The following is a 13,848-nucleotide window of genomic DNA, read 5'->3' on the forward strand; positions in this document are numbered from 1 at the left end:
ATTTAATGCAATGTTGCAGCAACACAAAAATGTAATTCTGGTGTTTTGCATTTTATTTATCGCTACGCCGTTTGGCGATCAGGTCAATCTTCTTTCATTTGATAGATCAAGGAATTCTGAATGCGGCGATACCAAATATTTGTAGGTTTGATTTTTTTATTGTTTTATTGTGAATGGGGCGAAAGGGGTGTGATTTGAACTTTTACATTTCTTTATATTTTTAAAAACATTTTTTTTTTTACTTTTAGCATGCTTTAATAGCCTCCATGGGAGGCTAGAAGCTGGCACAACTTGATTGCCTCTGCTACATAGAGGCGATGATCAGATCGCCTATATGTAGTAGAATTACAGCATTGCTATGAGCGCCAACCACAGGGTGGCGCTCACAGCAATCTGGCATCAACAACCATAGAGGTCTCAAGGATACCTCTGGTTGTCATGTCGAAGTGCGGATGACTCCCAATCATGTGACGGGGTCACCAGTGGGCGTATTTCTGGCCCGATGGCCGGAAACGCTTGTTTAATGCCACTGTCAGAGTTTGACAATGGCATTTAACTAGTTAATAGGTGTGGATGGATCACGATTCCACCCACGCCTATTGCGGGCACATGTCAGCTGTTCAAAACAGCTGACATGTCCCGACTTTGATGCGGGCTCATCGCCGGAGCCCACATCTAAGCGGGGCTTCTGCCATCAGATGTACTATTCTGTCCAATGGCAGAAAGGTGTTAATAGCCTGGGTAGGGACCATGTGTATTGGTACACCCCTGGCTAAAAACATCAGCTCTCAGCCGCCCCCAAAATGGCATATCTTATAGATGCGCAAATTCTGCCACTTAGCCTCGCTCTTTCCACTTGCCCTGTAGTGGAGCAAATTGGTGGGGTTAAAGGGAACCTGTCACCTGAATTTGGCGGGACAGGTTTGCGGTCATATGGGCGGGGTTTTCGGGTGTTTGATTCACCCTTTCCTTTCCCGCTGGCTGCATGCTGGCCGCAATATTGGGTTGAAGTTCATGCTGTGTCCTCCGAAGTACACACCTGCGCAAGGCAAGATTGGGTGAATCAAGGAAAGGGTGAATCAAACACCCGAAAACCCCGCCCATATGACCGCAAACCTGTCCCGCCAAATTCAGGTGACAGGTTCCCTTTAATGTCATCTTTGTATAGTCCAGTGACATCAAGCCCACGGATTAGTAATGGAGAAGGGTCAATAAGCGACCTATCCATTACTAATCATATAGTTATATTATAAATTAAGACACAACCAGAATAAAGTCCTTTAATTGAAATAATCACACAGACTCCTTTATTGAATCTTAATTTACCATACTTACTGCATTGCCTAATCCCCGACTCCCTCCTGCCACAAAAATATAATAATAAACCAACATAAATTCTCCTTGTCCAATGTAGTCCCTTTATCGAGTGTCCCACGACGATCTCAAGTGTAGTGGTATAAAATTATAGCCGTAGGCACAGCTTATGACAGTGGTGCTCAAGTAGGCGCCCAAACCATATAGTGTAGAAGATAGACTTGGCACACACTTAGTGGCATGCAGTGAAAAATTTTTTAATATGGAGAGTACATACAGTAGTTGACGTTTCGGTCAAGTATAGACCTTCATCAATGTACCTCTCATCAATCACAAGTTGTAATGGGTCACTAGGGTAATAGCCAGGAGAAAACCCTGCTTGCTGCAGTGGGTAGATAAGGAGGCCTAAACCGGCACAGGTGGCTGAGACTGTAATGGACGCGGTATCCGCCGCTGGTCCAGAGAGTCTGATCTCAAGTGTAGAACAGTCACATCAGGAGATGTGATCGCTCTACCCAGCCTCCGGTGATACACTGACAGGACGCATTCTGTCGCGCTGTGTATCACTGAGAGTTCAGCGGAGTTTATGCTCTCACATATGGCACCGCTGCATAAGAATTTTCTCACACAACGGTGCCGCAAGTAAGAACCAGAGCTGATCAGCTGATGTACTCCTGTGAAGTCTCAGGGCAGTGCAGTGATACACTACTGGAGGGATTACCTTCTGTCAGTGTATCTCCAGAGGCCAGGTAGAGCGGTCACATCTCACGATGTGACTGTTCTACACGTGTGATTGTCGTGGGACACTCATTATTAAATGGACTTTGGCGGAAAGGTAAGTATATGTTGGTTTATTATTTTATTTTTGTTGCAGGAGACGAGAGCATCGAGGATTAGGTTTTTGGTGATTATGTATATTTTTACATTTGAACACAGTCGCCGGATAATGGGATTACTCTCCCATCATGCTGGCACTATTATATGTGACAGCGGACATAGCTGGATGGGAGTAGGAGTCCCATCAGATGATGCCTTGGTACACACACAGACACCTGCAGACAGAAACCCGCGGACAGACACCCGCAGACTGACACAGACAAACAAGCACATATTCTCCGCTCACACATATTCTCCGCCCAAATACATATTCTCCACCAAAATACTCTTCCTCCTTCCTTTCTGCAGCATTTTGGCACGCAAATCTGCAGAACATCTGCACACCTTTTTACCTTTTTTCACCTGTGGTTTGGCTGCGGATTTGACTGACTCAATGTAAGTCAATGGGTGCAGAAACTCTGCAGATCGGCAAAAAGAATTGACATGCTGCGGAAAATAAAATGCTGCGAATCAGAATGGAATTTTCAGCAGCATGTGCACACAAATTCAGAATTCCCATTAACATTGCTTGAGAAATCCTTTGCGGATTTGGTGCTATTCCACGCAGAAAATAAGGTTGCAGATCCACAACAAATCTGCAACGTGTGTACATAGCCTAATGGTATGCCAACAATGTTATAGTCCCGGACAACATCTTTAAAAATACATTAATGTCATTCTTTAAGCAATGATTTAGTTTAGCATCTATTTTTTCTATTGTTGTGAACCAATAGTCTACTAATAGCAATGTATAAAAATATAGATTTTAATTTCAGTAGTCTAAATTGTCTTTTCTATTACAGGGTTTTGCAGCATTAATCAGTTATTTATAATGTTCTACCAAACTGAGCAAAATAGTTCTGCAGAAAAAAAAATACTTTAACATGCAGTGTGTTGCATTAATGAATTCTACCGGGTGAAACAATTTAATGGAGCAAAAATAATACTAATTAAATTATTAGAATTTTGATTGCAAGTGGTAATTAAGAATATCATCATTATGCAACAAGAATAAATGCTGCAATGAGTGAAAAACTGTTTATGAAATATTCTGTTTCTGACCTGACCTTTGATAATCACACACGTGCCTGAGTCATCTACAAATGAATTTTCATTGAATGACAACCTTATAGACAGCAGTTGAATAGATTGTCAAAATAAGTTAGCCGTTTTTTTCACTATTGATTGGAAACATATTTAAAGGTTAAATAGATGAGTTTCTGTAAAAAATGAGTTCAGACAAGCACAAAACGGCAATCTGAAAGAAACCATTGTATGATGTGTATTATTTTATCTTCTCAAGAAACAAAAACTATAACTTTAGTAATTTTCACTACCTACAATGAAGCCATAATGATAACCTTACCATTCTTTTCGTCATACAGAATCTGATTGCAGCAAAATGTACAGACATAGACCTTGATTACAGTGATGAATCACTTACTGGACTGCCAGGTGCTGAGTGCTAGTATAAATCCAAAATCGTGGATGTGTGTATGCAATCTGATGAAAGCTCCTAATTGATCCCCTTCCCTAACTTTGTTGACTGAGTGTGGGTAATTGGAGCTATCTAGCGCCAGATTATGCTATTCAGCACAAAGCAAAACAGTACTGCATCTACAGCAGCGTCCTTCAGAGCTTCGCCGTGCGCAAATAGTGCACTTTCCTGGCCCAAGCTTAGGGTGGTTAGTGGCGCTTGCCAGAGTGATGCTGTAGGCACAAAGTGCGGTAAATCTTTTGTTAGTTTTCCCTGGCATCGCAGTTGCGGTGCCGAACGCTAGTGGGTCTAGAGGGACTCTTACCCCATGTCCTTGGGGCTGGGTCCTATGACCAAAATACTTGCCTTTAATGCGATATTGCGGCCCTGTGACGCAACAGCTTTCGCCTGCTATAAACCGGGTGAAGTTAACCCACGTGTGTTCACGTTATACCACCATATACTCTGTCATTGCTTAACAGCAGGTGTCATCTCTGCACGGTGGCCCCCGAGCTGCAAACGCACCTTATATCCTCTTTAATATTATTTGGTGCATTCCGCCAGCCCTATCATTATACTAGCGCCTGGGTCTGGCTAGTAATGGGGGATGAACAGCGTCTGCAGTGGTACATCCAGCAGCTGGAGGGCAGGTTGGCTGCTCTTGAGCGCACAACCTCAGCCGTGGATGTTACCACAGCAGCTGTTCAGGCTGCTAGCATGGCTGCAGCTACTTTGTGCACTGCCACCCCTGTTCTGACTTTATCCCGCCTTCCGCTGCCATGTAAGTTTTCTGGTGATACCAAGTCATGTAGGTGATTTGTGACCAGTGTGCTATACACCTTAACCTTCTGGTTGTACATTTCCCCTCAGAGCAGGCAAAGGTGTGATTCATAATATCCTTCCTGTCAGACTGGGAGTTGGAGTAGGCCATGCCGCTGTGGTAGTGCAACGATCATGTGGTGCAGAGTGCTCCGTGGTTCCTGAACACTCTGAAACAGGTCCTTCTGGGCCCTCGAGTCACCCATGAAATGGCGCTCCAACTGCTGACACTGACACAGGGCTCGTTCATGGTCAGCCATTTTGCCCTCCACTTCCAGACTTTAGCATCTCAGCTGGAGTGGCCGGAAACAGTCTTCATCCCTGTATTTTGGGCGGGACTGGCTGACCATGTGAAAGACGCTTTGGCCACTAGGAAGATTCCTTCCACACTGGAGGAGCTAATAGCGGTGTCAACTCGCAACGACCTTTGTTGTAACGAGCGAAGGTTGGAGTGAGCCCAGTGTAGGCAGAGGTTTCGGCTGGCTCCCACCTTCACCAAACCTCTGGAATTTCCGGTCCAGGTGTCTGAGCCACATGAGGTCATGGCGGTATCATGAGCGAGATCTAAGTCCCGGACGGCTCATTCACTCAAGGTCTGTCATGTCTGCTGGCAATGAGGACATCTTGCCTCCAGATGTCCTCAGCAGTTGGGAAAACGTCCCCGTTTAGTGATCGTAGGAGATGGTTCACTTGACACAGCAGCGTTCTCCTCCAAAATGTCCTTCAAGGGGACAATTACCATTGGCCCTCCACTCATATGGTAGAGCTTTGCGTGGATTCTGGGGAAGAGGGCAACTTTATGTATTCTTCCATCACCCAATGGTATGCAATTCCTCTGGTGATGCTCGCCAAACCAGTGACCGTACGAGTGGTAAATGGGTCAACACTGCCCTCACAGGTAACTCATTAGACCATTCCATTAACTCTATCCATGTCTCCATCCCATCAGGAGATCATCTCCCTGCTAGTCATTCCCGAGGGAATTGATGAGGTCCTCTTGGGGATGCCATGGCTATGCTACCACTCCCCTCATATAGAGTGGTCCTCAGGGAGAAATCTGGGATGCAGTGAATCCTGAGAAGGTAGATGTCAGAGGGATTGCGTTCAGATTGCTACTACAGAGGTACCCACAGATCTTTCCTCTCTCCCCAAACACTATTGGCCCTATGCAGACGTGTTCTCCAAGAAGCCTACAAAGACTCCTCCACCGCAATGCCCCTATGACTGCCCTATTGACCACTTGCCTGGTGCTGAGCCTCCCCGGGGTCAAGTCTATCCACTATCTCTCCCTGAGATGGAGGCAATGACTTAGTACATCCAGGAGAATCTGGCAAGAGGATTCATTAGGAAGTCAGTGTCACCTGCAGGGGTGGGGTTCTTCTTCATGCAGAAGAAGGACAGAGAACTACGTCCATGCATAGATTACAGGGGTCTTAATGCCATCACTATTAAGAACAAATATCCTCTGCCCCTGTTATCTGAGCTATTTGATAGGTTGCAGGGAGCAAGGGTTTTTACTAAACTTTATCTGCGGGGTGCTTACAACCTGATTCGCATCTGTGAGGGGGATGAATGAAAGACGGCATTTAACACCAGGGATGGCAACTATGAGTATCTCTTATGCCCTTTGGGCTCTGTAATGTCCCTGCCATTTTCCAGGACTTTGTAAACGATATCTTCTGGGACATGCTCATCACCTCAGTTGTAGTTTATCTGGATGATATTCTCATATACTCTTCAGATATAGAATCCTACCGGAGAGATGTTTGCAAAGTATTCAACCTCCTATGGGCAAACTCCCTCTATGCCAAGTTGGAGAAGTGTGTGTTTGAGCATTAGTCCTTGCTTTTCCTGGGCTATATCATCTCCACCCAAGGGATATGCTATGGATCCTGCCAAGCTAGAGGCTGTTATGGACTGGTAGGAACCACATTCTCTCAAAGCAGTGCAGCGCTTTATAGGGTTCATATTATCGCCAGTTCATTCCCCACTTCTCAACTTTGGTAGCTCACTTGTTAGCCCTCACCAAGAATGGAGCAAATGTCAAATTGTGGTTGGAGGAAGTCTCCAAGGCCTTCCTCTCTATAAAGTCCCACTTCGCTAGCGCTCCTATTTTATATCGCCCCAATGTAGATAAACCATTTATAATGGAGGTGGATGCCTCATCCGTTCATGCCAGAGCAGTCCTCTTCCAAAACAATGCTCAAGGTCGGAATCATCCTTGCTTCTTTTTCTCCAAGACCTTCACACCGGCGGAGAGAAATTATTCCATCGGGGACAGGGAGTTGCTAGCTATGAAGTTGGCCTTTTCAGAGTGGAGACACCTCCTTGAGGGGGCTTGTTTTCCCTTCCAAGTCTACACCAACCACAAGAATTTTGTGTACCGACAAACTGCCGTGCGGTTAAATTCTCGCCAGGCTAGATGGTCCCTGTTCTTCTCCTGCTTCCATTTCACCCTCCATTTTCTCTCCGGGGAGAAGAATATTCATGCCAACGCTCTCTCCTGATCCATAGTGTCATCAGAGGAGGAGAAGCCTCGGTTAACATGGCCCCGGTTTCACTAGAGTATGTGCCCCCGGGCAAGACATTTGTGCCACCTAATTTGTGACTAGAGGTTCTCTCTTGGGCTCACCCATCCAGGGTGGGTGGACATTTTGGGACCAAGAGGACATCTGATTTTCTGCCTAGGACCTACTGGTGGCCGCATATGACCCATGAAGTCGGAGACTGTATTCAGGCATGTGTCTCCTGCGCCAAGAATAGGTCTTCTTGACAATGGCCTGCTGGGCTACTTTACCCCCTGTTGGTGGTGGACAGGCCCTGGGAAATGGTCGGGATGGACACTGTGGTGGGCTTACCCAAGTCCCATAGCTGCCCAGTAATCTGGGTAGTCACTGACCATTTTTCAAAAATGGTGCACCTGGTGCCCCTTCCATGGGTACCTTCTGCACGGGTCTTGGTGGCATTGTTCATTAAGCACATTTTTCGCCTACACGGTAAGCCTGACAAAATTGTCAGTGACCGGGTCCTCAGTTTGCGTCTCAGTTCTGGAGAGAACTTTGTCGCCTACTAAGGATTGAGGTGAATCGCTCTTCAGCTTACCATCCCAAGACAAATGGGGTGGTAGAGAGGGCCAACTAGACCCTGGTGACGTATCTGTGACATTTTGCTTTGGCCAGGCAGGATGACTGGGCATCCTTGGTAACATGGGTGGAGTTTGAGCTGAACAACGCCATAGCCGATTCCACTGGGCAAACCCCATTCCTCCTTAACTACCGCCAGCATCTGCAGGTGCCTGTACCCATGCCCGTGTCCCACTGACTCTCGGGTGGCAGACTGGCCGGTGTAGGCACGAAACATTTGGGAATGCACACAGGATGCCATCCAGGACTCTAAGTAGAGGATTAGGGTTTCCACCGATGCACACCAGCGCCCCGCTCTGACCTTTGCTCCTGGTGACTTAGTGTGGCTCTCCGCCTGTAATATCTGGCTGCGAGTTGAGTCCACTTAGCTTGCGCCTTGCTACATAGCTCCCTTCAAGGTCCAGGAACAAGTTAACCCTATGGTCTAGTCTATTGTTTGGCCCTTCCGTCACGACTAGGTATCATGACACCTTTCATGTGTCCCTCCTAAAACCCATTCACATGTCCTGGTTTTCCGAGTTATCTGCCGAGACATCAAGGGAGCAAGGTGGTACGTGGCAAAAAAATACTATCTGGTTAACTGGAAGGGTCATGGCCAAGAGGACAGGACCTGGGAACCTGTTGAGCACATTTTGGCTCCTCAGCTCATCGCAGCTTTTGAACGTAGTGAGGCCCAAGGAGGGGGGCCCTAGGGGGGTAATGTTAGGTGTCAAGTTCCCACCGCTGCACAGGGGGAATCTCGAACCATGTCATCTGTGGTTTCCCATTCTTTCCCAACTGCAGAGGAGACTGCTAAGCAGAAACGTCGGTCCCAGCATCTTGCTCAAGCTAATGGTGAGCATCTGGTTACTGCTGATGTCCCAGGTTCAGCTATTATAACCAGCATTATTCAGCGGCGAGCAGGTGCTCCACTGACTAAGTCCTGCTTTTTGTCAACTGAGCCTGCCCACGGGACGACCTTTCATTGGAGATCGGGGGTCACATGCTCAGGTCCTGAAACGGTCCTGTTTGAACCATGGGGAAGGTCCCAGAAGGATGCAGCTATAAAAAGTTTGCATGGCCGCTCGGCCATGCACTAGTATAAATCCAAAATTGTGTATGTGTGCATGTGTGTATGCAATCTGATGAAAGCTCCTAATTGATCTCCTTCTATAGTGTTGTTGACTGAGTGTGGGTGATTAGAGCTAAATAGTGCCAGATTGTGCCATCCTGCACAAGGCATGATAGTACTGCATCTACATCAGCATCCATCAGAGCGGCGCCGTGCACAAATAGTGTGCTTTCCTGGCTCAAGCTTAGGGTGGTTAGTGGAATCCGCCACAGCAGCGCTGTACGCACAATGTGCGGTAAATCTTTTCTTAGTTTTCCCTGGCACCACAGTTGCGTCACCAAACGCTAGTGGGTGTAGAGGGACTCTAACCCCATATTCTTGGGGCTGGGTCCTGTGACCAAAACACTAGCATTCACTCTGCGATATTGCTGCCCTGTGATGCAACAGGGTTCGCCTCCTACATATTGGGTGAATTTAACCCGCGTGTTTATGTTATACCACCATATACTGTCCGACGTCCATCATTACTAAACAGCAGGTGTTATCTCTGCACGGTGGACCCTGGGCTGCGAACAAACCTTTTATCCTCTATAATATTATTTGGTGCGTTCCGCTCGCCCTAAAGCTGCCATCACACTAGCAGTATTTGTTCAGTATTTTACATCAGTACTTGTAAGCCAAAACCAGGAGTGGAACAATTAGAGGAAAAGTATAACAGAAACATATGCACAGCTTCTGCATTTATCACCCACTCCTGGTTTTGGCTTACAAATACTGATGTAAAATACTGACCATATACTGCTAGTGTGATGGCAGCCTAACAGTGTAAAAGATAGCAGAATCTGTATATCAGTTGCACTGAACAGATAAACCCACTAGAAAAAATACTATATATTACAGCGCAAGTGGAATTAAAACATAACTTTTACTTAGAAATAGATAAAAGTCAAAACAAAAAGTCACCCAAAAGTGATATAAAAACACCAGGGGTAGGGTCTCAACTAAGAGACACAGCAGAGCCCCTAATAGGATTAAACAAACTCCGCCTGCAGAGGCACTTGTTAAGTTTCAGCCTAACAGTGTATAACCCCACCCACACCCTTGACTTTCACAATGGTAACAGGAGAAACTGGACCATAAAAGTTGTTGTCCAATTTGTCCTAAGTACGCTGATGTCCCATATCTGGAAGAAAACTACTGTTTGGTCACACGTCGGGGCTCGGAAGGGAAGTAGTGATGTTTTGGAATGCAGACTTTGATAGAATGGTCCGCGGGCATCATGTTTCATTTGCAGAGCCCTTGATGTGCCTAAACAGTAGAAACCCCCCACAAGTGACCCCACTTTGGAGACTATCCTCTCAAGGAGCTTATCTACATGTGTGGTGAGCACTTTGAATGCCCAAATGCTTCACAGAAGTTTATAACACAGAGTTGTGAAAATAAAAAATCTTTTTTTTTTCACAAAAATAATTTTTTATCCCACATTTTTTTTCCCAAGGGTAACAGGAGAAACTGGACCCCAAAAGTTGTTGTCCAATTTGTCCTGAGTACCATAATGCCCCATATGTAGGGGTAAACCACTGTTTGGGTGCACGGCAGAGCTCAGAAGGGAGGGAGCACCATTTGACTTTTTGAATGCATCAGACACCCTGATATACATAAACAGTGGAAACCCCCCAATTCTAACTCCAACCCTAACCACAATACACCCCTAACCCTAATCCCAACCCAATCCATAATCCTAATTACAACCCAAACCCCAACACACCCCTAACCCTAATCCCAACCCTAACTATAACCCTAATCAAAACCCTATCTTCAACACACCCCTAACCCTAATCACAACCCTAACTATAACCCTAATAACAACCCTAACCCCAACTCACCCCTAACCCAAATCACAACCCTAACTATAACCCTAATCAAAACCATAACCCCAATACACCCCTAATCCTAATCCCAACCCTAACCATAACCCTAATCACAACCCTAACCCCATCACACCCTTAACCCTAATCACAACCTTAAACATAACCCTAATCAAAACTGTTAGGTGTCAAGTTCCCGCCGCTGCATAGAGGGAATCTCGAACCATGTCCATTGCAGTCTCTCATTCTCCTCCAGCCGCAGTGGGACTTGCTCAGAGGAGACGTCGGTCCCAGCGTCTGGCTCAAGCTGATACTGTGTGAATGGTTACTGCTGCCTTTCCAGGCTCTGCCTTTGTTGCCAGCACTGATTAGCAGCGAGCAGGCCTCTCAGGGACTAAGTCCTGCTTTTCCCATACTGAGTATGCCCACAAGATGACCTCCCATTGAATGTCGGGAGTCACATGTTCAGGTCCTGTTGCAGCTCCTATTGGACCATCAGGAAGGTCCCGGAGCGCTACTGCTATGAAAGGTTCGCATGGCCGCTCGGCCATGCACCACTGTAAACTTGCTAATGTGTGTGTGTGGATGTATGCCTGTCGATGGATGAAAGCTCTGAATCATTCCCATCCCTAGTGTTGTTGCCTGCTCGCGAATGGTGGAAGCTACCTAGCACCAAACAGTGCTACTCTGCACATCCAGCACACAATTCCACGTCTCTCAGCAGCGACCGCCAGTGCTGCGCTGTGCGCTTAGTGCATTTTCATGGCCCTGGTTAGGGTGGCTAGTGGCGTCCGCCAGAGCGGCGTTGTATGCACTCTTGTGTGGTAAATTATTAGTTCTGCTCTATCCCTGACACCACAGTAGCTGTGTCGAGCGTAAAAGGTCTAAAGGAACTCTTTCCCGTGTTTTGGGACAAAGTTCTGTGATTCTTTACTTGCGCTCTCGGTGTGGTTTCGCGGTTCTGTGACGTAACAGGGTTTGCTTCCTTCATACCGGGTGAAGCCAACCCGTGTGTGTATTCACATTATACCGCCATCTAGTCCACCATTACCGAGCAGCAGGTATCCTTTCTGCATGGTGGACCCCGGACTGAGAACGCACCTCATATCCTCTCTGATTATTATTTGGTGCATTCCGCCAGTCCTAACAAAAACACTAACCCCAACACACCTCTAACCCTAATCACAACCCTAACCATAACCCTAACTACAAACCTAACCCTAATCCCAACAGTAATCCCAATACACCCCTAACCCTAATCCCAACCATAACATTAACCCTAATCTCAAACCTAACCCTAATCCCATCCCTAACCCTAATCTCAACCCTAACTCTAATCCAAACCTAACCCTAATCCAAAACCTAACCCTAATCCCATCCCCAACCCTAATCCAAACCCTAATCCCTACTTTATCCCTAACTTTACCCCAACCCAAACCCTAAATTTAGCCCCAATCCTAACCCTAACTTTAGCCCCAACCCTAACACTAACTTTAGCTCAACTCACTTTAACCCAACGCTAACCCTAATTTGAAAATGGAAATAAGTACATTTTCTTAATTTTATTATTTTTTCCTAACTAACGGGGTGATAAAGGGGGGTTTATTTACTGTTTTTTTTAAATTTTGATCAGTGTGAAAAGGTCTATCACAGTGACCAAAATGAACCAATAGGAAAAATCTTTCTATTGTTTCCGGGTGCCAGCCGGCAGATCTGCACATGCGCCCGCCATTTTCTTCCCGGAAGAAGATGGTGGTGCCCAAGGGGGAAGCACGAGGAGCATCAGGAGGTACCGGTAAGGGATTGGGAACCCTATTTCTCTCTCATCTGATGTGTGAACACATCTAGGACAGAGGAATTAAATGGCACAGCAGACTTTTTTTTTGCGGTCACCGGTAAACCAGCGATCGCAACCCGGAGGTAGGTAAAAACCACCCAAATCTTGTTCTCTTGGGTCTTGGGTACCCCCATCAGAATAAACCCCAGAGAAAATCAGACTCTGGGGGGTGCTATACACTTTTTACACAGCGCTGTTAATTAACGGCACCGTGGTTTAAGTACCCTTAACTACCGCCGTTAAAAGGCATATTGGCAGTCGTTAAGGGATTAAGCATGCATAAAAGCCTGATAGGCTACAGTTTTGTGCATGTCTGAAAAGATGGCCACTGCTGAAATGAGGTCAGACGGAGTCCAGAGCAACTCTGCTGCTTCATTAGAGTGACTGGCTCCCTCAGGGGTTTCATCTAAATCACATCATTCAGAGAGTTAATTGGAAACCCCTATGTACAGTGGCATGCAAAAGTTTGGGCACACGTGGTCAAAATTACTATTATTGCGAACAATTAAGCAATATATACAGTTGTACTCAGAAGTTTACATACCCTAGCAGAAGTTTTGCTTTCTTGGCCTTTTTTCACAGAATATCACTGATAACACCAAACTTTTTCTCCACTCATGGATGGTGTTTGGGTGAAGCCATTTATTGCCAAACTACCATGTTTTCTATTTTTAAATCATAATGACAACCCAAAAAATAGTTTACATAGCCTGTTTCTTAATACTGTGTATTTCCCCCTCTAACATCAATGACAGCTTGAAGTCTTTTGTGGTAGTTGTGGATGAGGTTCTTTATTTTCTCAGATGGTAAAGCTGCCCACTTTTCTTGGCAAAAAGCCTCCAGTTCCTGTAAATTCCTGGGCTGTCTAGCATGAACTGCATGTTTGAGATCTCCCTATTGTGGCTCAATGATATTGAAGTCAAGAGACTGAGTTGGCCACTCCAGAACCTCAATAATAATAATAATAATCTTTTTTTTATATAGTGCTAACATATTCCGCAGCACTTTACAGTTTGCACACATTATCATCGCTGTCCCCGATGGGGCTCACAATCTAAATTCCTTATCAGTATGTCTTTGTTCTGCTGTAGCCAATGACAGGTCGACTTGGCATTGTTTTTTGGATCGTTGTCATGTTGGAGCACCCAAGTACTTCCCATGCGCAGCTTCTGGGCTGATGATTGCAAATTTGCATCCAGTATTTGCTGATAATGTGCTGCATTCATCTATGCTTCAACTTTGACCAAGTTTTCTGTGCCTTTGCAGCTCACACATCCCCAAAACATCAGTGATCCACCTCCGTGCTTTACAGAAGAAATGATGTTCCTTTCATGATAGGCCTTGTTGACCTCTCTCCAAATGTAACGTTTATGTTTGTGGCCAAGAAGTTCAACTTTGGTCCCATCACTCGAAATCATCTTGTTCCAGAAGCATTGAGGCTTGTCTCTGTGCCGTTTTGCATA

General features: G+C 45.8%; 1 long non-coding RNA gene across 1 annotated transcript in view; it reads right to left on the reverse strand.

Moving 5' to 3' along the window:
- LOC138676035 (uncharacterized) overlaps nt 1-13,848 on the reverse strand; it is a 2,127,350-nt gene that overhangs the window by 122,014 nt on the left and 1,991,488 nt on the right. The gene's annotated exons all lie outside the window — the stretch shown is intronic.

The sequence above is a fragment of the Ranitomeya imitator genome, chromosome 1 (assembly GCF_032444005.1).
Source record: "Ranitomeya imitator isolate aRanImi1 chromosome 1, aRanImi1.pri, whole genome shotgun sequence".
Classification (NCBI taxonomy): domain Eukaryota; kingdom Metazoa; phylum Chordata; class Amphibia; order Anura; family Dendrobatidae; genus Ranitomeya; species Ranitomeya imitator.